The sequence below is a fragment of the Lemur catta genome, chromosome 16 (assembly GCF_020740605.2).
Source record: "Lemur catta isolate mLemCat1 chromosome 16, mLemCat1.pri, whole genome shotgun sequence".
Lineage (NCBI taxonomy): Eukaryota > Metazoa > Chordata > Mammalia > Primates > Lemuridae > Lemur > Lemur catta.
This window is the reverse complement of record NC_059143.1, coordinates 27,447,937-27,453,936: the sequence shown is the minus strand read 5'-3', so window position 1 is coordinate 27,453,936 and position 6,000 is coordinate 27,447,937.

Genomic DNA, 6,000 nt, shown 5'->3' with positions numbered 1-6,000 from the left:
TACAGGTTCAGAGTCAGGTGGGCCAGTGTGCTGCAGCAGTGAGGTGGCTTTCCAAGGGGGTGGCGGGCAGAGCCACCAGTGCAGAAAGGACTGGTTATGAAGACAGGAGACTACAGCGTAAGGACTGAATAAGTGAGCTGTGGAAGCAGCCAACTGGATTTCCAGTTTTGACTGTCACTTTCTGGCCATGTGACCCTAAGAAAGACACCTCACCTCTCTGATCTTCAGTAGCCTGATATGCAAAATGCCAGCACCTCCCTCACGAGGATGCAAAGAGGAAGAATTTACCTGCAGAGGGGCTGGCCCACAGTTAGCAGGGCGTAAACGGACATGCCAAGCAAAGGTAAACAAAAGCACAGTGGCTGAAAGGAGGGCAGTGTGTGTATAGGGCAGGGGGCAGGGGACAAGGGTGGCTGTGAGCAGCCTACAGGGCCAGGCCCCAGAGGGTGAGCTCCCAGGCTGGACCAGGCTGTGGCTGGAGTGGCTGCCTCTGAGGCCCCATCTCCCAGGAAGCTGTGGCCGGGAGGTGGTGGCCCTGCCAAACAGGCTGTCAGTCCAGCCCCATCAGGGACTTTCTCCCCATTGGCGGTGACTCTGACAGGAAAATCAGCGGGCCGGCAGTGCGGCCCAGGCAGCGCAACAGACAAGGCCCTGGGGACAGCTTAAGTGGACAATAATTGCAGGTTATTATATACCGGGCTGCAGCCAAAAGCCAGGCAGCTATTAAGTGTGATTGGGAGAAATAATCCAGAGGAAGAGGATGGATGTGAGGGCCAGGCTGCCCTCTCTGTCCCAGGGCTGCTCTGGGGCTGGGGGCTGAGTGGAGACAGGGACAGGACGGGTGGGGAGGGGAGCGTATGTACAGCAGAAGCACCCTTTGCTCTGGGAAGCAAGTCCACCCTCGCCCCTCCCCACAAGGTGTGCAGAGCAAGGATTAAGGTCCCCACCTCACAAGTCAGGGAATGAGGGCCAGAGAGGGGAAGCTGTGACCCAAGGACATAACCAGATGGCCAGAGATGGAAGCAACTCTTACAGGAACCCCCTGGGGACCTGGCTGTGACCTCAGTGGGGCAGTCAGAGGCTGAGCAGGGAGCAGCCCAGAGCTGGGACGGGCAGCAGGGACCAAGACCCAGAGGGGACACAGATCCCATGGTGTGGCCGCCTGATCAGCAGACAGCTGAGGGCAAAGGATTTAAAAATACGGGAAGAACAGAATGATAATAATTCGTTTAGTTATTTCTCAGAGCTTTATCTATTGGCCAGACACCTCTCTAAGATACAAGGGGAATTTTATGCCCATTTTATAGATGAGGATAAAGAGACCAAGAGCAATTATGTGACTTGTCCACGGCAAGGTGTGATGCTGTGATCATGGCTGGTCTGGGGGCCTTCACACCCCACCTTGGCAGCCTTACTCTGCCTTCTGCCACCAGGCTGAGAGGACTGGTGGCTTTTTCCCTGTTAGCTGGAGTTTCCCATTTCATCAGCAGGAGAGATGGTTCTCTTGCTGGGCCACGGGTGCCATGGGATTGAACCCCAAGGGGTGCCATTGCCGTTGTACAACGTGTGGATCCCACATCTCTAACCCCCCACCCCCACCCCCTCAGCTCTTCCAAGCCCCCAACTCAGTCTGGAAACAAGGATGCGGCCCCCTCGACTCCGAAGCACAAATCGCATGGGTGTCTCCAGGCAGATTCCCAAGGCCAAACCACGCCCTTCATTAGTTAACAGAGGCAACTTCCATGGAAACAGCCCCACCCCGATGAGGACGTGGATGGAGGCCAGTGAGGGGATGTATATGATGGTGGGTGGTGGACACCCCCAAACACAGCACCTCACCAGACACCCAGGAGCGTCATGTAAAGGCTCGGTGCCACCCACAGGTCTGACAGCCTAGCCCTCCCTCCCGGGATGGACTCCCCAGCCCAGCCTCCCCAGCCCCCGTCTGGATGTGGCCTGGCCCCAATGACCCTGCTCTGGGTCACATGAGAGCAGAAACCTGGCTGGGGGAGGGATCAATTACTTTGTGACTCAGCAAGAGGGCACAGGGCCAGGGAGTGAGTCAGAGCAGCTCGTCCACCTGTCCGGCAGGGGTGTGGGGGTGCAGGCCTGTGTGGGAGCCTCCCCGGGTCTGGGCGTGCAGGTGTGTGGGTGCAGGTTCCCCTGACTAGGTGTGTGCTAGTGTGAGCCCCTCTCTGAGCCTGAATGCAGGTGTGCACCACCAAGCCGCTGTGCTGGAAGACATTCCCACGGCCCTCCCTCCCGACACAGGCTTCTGTCCCGACACCCTCACACAGCTTTGCACCCACTGGAGACTTTGTCCACTTGCTCTAATGAGGAAGGGGCCAAACTGGGCTCCCACCAAATTCCTCTCATTTCCCCAACACTGAGAGGACCACTGAGAAGAAACTCTGTCCTCTTCCTTAGAAAATCTCCGTGTGCTCTTACACCTATTCTAAATGTTATCTTCAGCGACACCTTATACCTGGAAAGAAGGGAGTTAGCTTATTTCTTGATGAATGAACTCCCAATAATCATAGCTAACATTTGCTGGGCACCTACTGTGTGGCAGGCACTAAATGTTTATCACCTCTTTCAGGCTTCATGAAAATCGTATGCACCGTTGTGACCCGGGTTTCAGATGAGGACACCAACGCTCTGAGCGCATGACTGACTGACACGGCTGGCAAGTTAACGGTCTGTCTGGTGTCAAAGTCCAAACTCTTTCTAAATACAATGCACGCACCTATGCATGTGTGTATAGAGAGCGCAGCGACTGAAGTCTTACATACAGATTTTTAAGCAATAAATGTCCAGTTGAATTTATAGAATGAATTTCTTTAAATTGCACTTTTTGAACAAAATTTATATTAATGTGTCTGTTTAATAAGAGACTAGAATTTATATTTACAACTTCACACGTACACTTTGGAAGACTTTAAACTTACTAAAAGAAGACTGCCATCTCGAAATCATTGGGGAAGGGGGTCATTTTCTTGAAAACCTGCAGCATCTTCTTTTAAACATTCCTCAGGGCAGCAAGCTCTCCTCCTGGAGAGCAGAAATGATCTATGGAAAACGGGCCCCATGCCACACCCCTCCTCCTCAGCACATGTGTGTTGGGGGCAGGGAGGGGGGAAGTCATTTCTTTCTTGGCACCCATTTTTCCGAATACCCAGGTACCTTCTTTGTCGTGGTTTTGTATCACTGATTACACTCTTCTGTGCCATCAGCAGCCAGTCAGCATATGGTCATTGAGTCCCCACCCTGAATCTTTCCGAAGAGCCAGCCCTGCGGCAAACCACCCCCCCCATGGCCACCTGCCACCCTTGGGGCACAAGCCTACATCCTTTCATGGCCTCAGCCCCTGACTTGACTATGTATGTTCCCTCTCCATCCTCAGCCTCTCCCTCCCTCTCCCCAGGCTATGAAGTCAAGCCCTCAGCAGCACCCAGCTCACCCTGGATGAGTGAGCAGGAGGGTGCACCCAGGTGGGTGAGTCTGAGGTCCCCAGACAACAGCCCTTTGAAGATCTACCCTGGATAAAGGTCCTGCAGTCTCAATCTTCATGAGACCCCATCCAGTTGGGGTCCCCCAGCCTCACCCAGCCACCTCACTCCTTCATGTCACCCGCATGGCCTGCGGGCATCGAGTCTCTTAACCCTGGCACTTTTGAAGGATTGTGTGCTGAACTGTAAGAGCCTGGAGGCAGCAGGGAAAGTTAGGATTAGAAGCTGTCGATCCAGTGGCATTATCAGAGAAATCGTGGCCATGTTGAAGTGACATTTACCCACAGCATTGTGTGTGTAATAAATACAACTTACTATTCCAGTTTCTAAAGTGAGCCCAGTGTCTGAAAACCTCAGGGCTCATGTACAATAAATTAACATAATTAAAAACTAATTAGTAAAACATCACAATTAAAAGGACTTGCTGAGGCAACACCTCTCAGGTAAGAAGAAGGGGCCGCAGGAGTGCGGCACCCAGTGCAGAGGACTGGCCCCCAGAAGAGGCAGCTATGAAGGCTTTGCCCTCCCCGCAGGGCTCCTTCCCCAAGGAGCATGGTGACAGCAGTCTGCAACATGTAAGGACACCCACTGCACATCATCCATCCCAAGTCTGACCACCAGGCCCTGCCCGGGCCGAGGCAGACGCCCCTCTCCCTCTTTAGGAGCTACGAGGGGCTTCAGCAGGACCCTCAGCCCCCAGTGGCCTGTTAGTGATGTTCCCGTCATAATGGCTGGCCAGACGTCGATCTAAGCACTTTACCTAAATTTACTCATTTCATCTTCACAACAACTCTATGAGGTAAGTTTTCTTTCTTTTTTTTATTTTACAAATGAGGAAACTGAGCAACGCAGTGATTGAATAATCGGCCCAAGGTCATACGGCTAGTAAGTGGGGGAGGCAGGACTCAAAGGCAAAGAGAGTGGCTCCAAGCACGGGCTCTGCCAGCTTTACCTAAACGCAGCTGAAAACACCTGCTTCCATTGGACGGAGCACTGTCCTTTTTTAGAAAACGTAAATTCTCTGGGCAATATAAGGAGTAAATTCCTGACCCCTCTGTGCGATCTAGTTTACCAAATTTATCTACATCCTTCTGCCCATTTAGACCCTCGATCCCCACTCTTTCACCCTAAGAATGATTTTTCACATGAAAACCATGTCAACCTCACAATATGCCGCCGTCTCATCCCTTTGGATGTGATTTGAAGAAGGAAAGGAAGGTGGAAGAAAGAGACCACAGTCTCCATTGTGCAGAGGAGAAAGCCGAGGCCCGGGGAAGTGATGATTCAGCTTCCTCTGCCGAGTGCTGGTTCTCTCAGCCACATCACGCAGGACGCCCCTGGCTGTGACTCGGGGGTCCCTTGATTCCGCCTCTCCCGCTGCCTCTCTATTTCCTGCCTGTCTTCAGCACGAGTGAGGCAAAGCCCCAGGCTGAGATAGAAGCCTGAAACGGGAGCAGACTAGAGGCACAAAGACTCTCAAAAGCATTCCCTGCCAGTGCCCGGGGCCAGGGGGGCCCCCATAAGACCAAGGCAGCGTGTCTCTGGGGCTCACCCAGCAAGGAAACCAGCTCAGAGACCCCTCTTCTGCCAGATCTGTCACTTGTCTGAGCCCCAGGAGATAGCTCGGTCCTTCTGGGGAGCCCTGGGTCTCCCAAGCAAACAGAACCGTCCCTCCTAGTCTCTGCCTCCCTCGGCTGGGTTTGCTTCCCTGCCCAGACCCGCCGTGGGCTCAGGGAAAAGACAGGAGGCCCTTCAACTGTCTGCTAATATTAACTGGGAGGTGGGAGGGGTTGTTTTCTCTTTTTTCACCCCAATTATTGTTCTTTATATCATCAAACCATCCCAAAGTATGCAAGGACAGGGATGCCCTGGGGTTGCACAGTGGACCACATACTGCTGAGGCTGCCTGCAAAGCCCCATCTTAACTACCAAACTGACACCCACATGGCACCTCCTCCTTCTGACTGGCATGCAGGAACCAGAGCCCATTGCTCACGCCAGGCCTGGCAACGCCTCAGCCTGAAAGGCTGCCTCGCTCCTCTCTTCTGAGCTGAATCGCCCCCTCCTGCAGGGCCATCCGGGCTCTCTCCTCCAGTGGGCCTTCCCTGAGTGCCACCACCCGCAGGAGCTCCACCTTCTCGGGGGCCCATGGCCCACACAGCCTGCTCTTGCCACTCTGCCCCTCCAATGGATTGTGCCCTTGGTGGTCACTCATCTCTGTGAGTCAGTCTCTTCGCCCAAACAACATATCCTTGCCCTACAGAGAGCAAGGGAGTCTCCCTACTCCAGCCTGCCCTTACTCCCCTCTGGGGTCTGGGCAAAGCAGTCACTCCATAGCAATGGTTAATTGGAGGTCTGGCCTCTCTGTCACAGCTGTTTCAGTGTGGTCTCAACATAACCTTGGAGCACTCGCTGCTTCTTTCCCTCCTAGTCCTGAGTCCAAGCCATCCACCGGCTCTCCACCAATCTGGCACCCTCTGCTTCCTGCCTT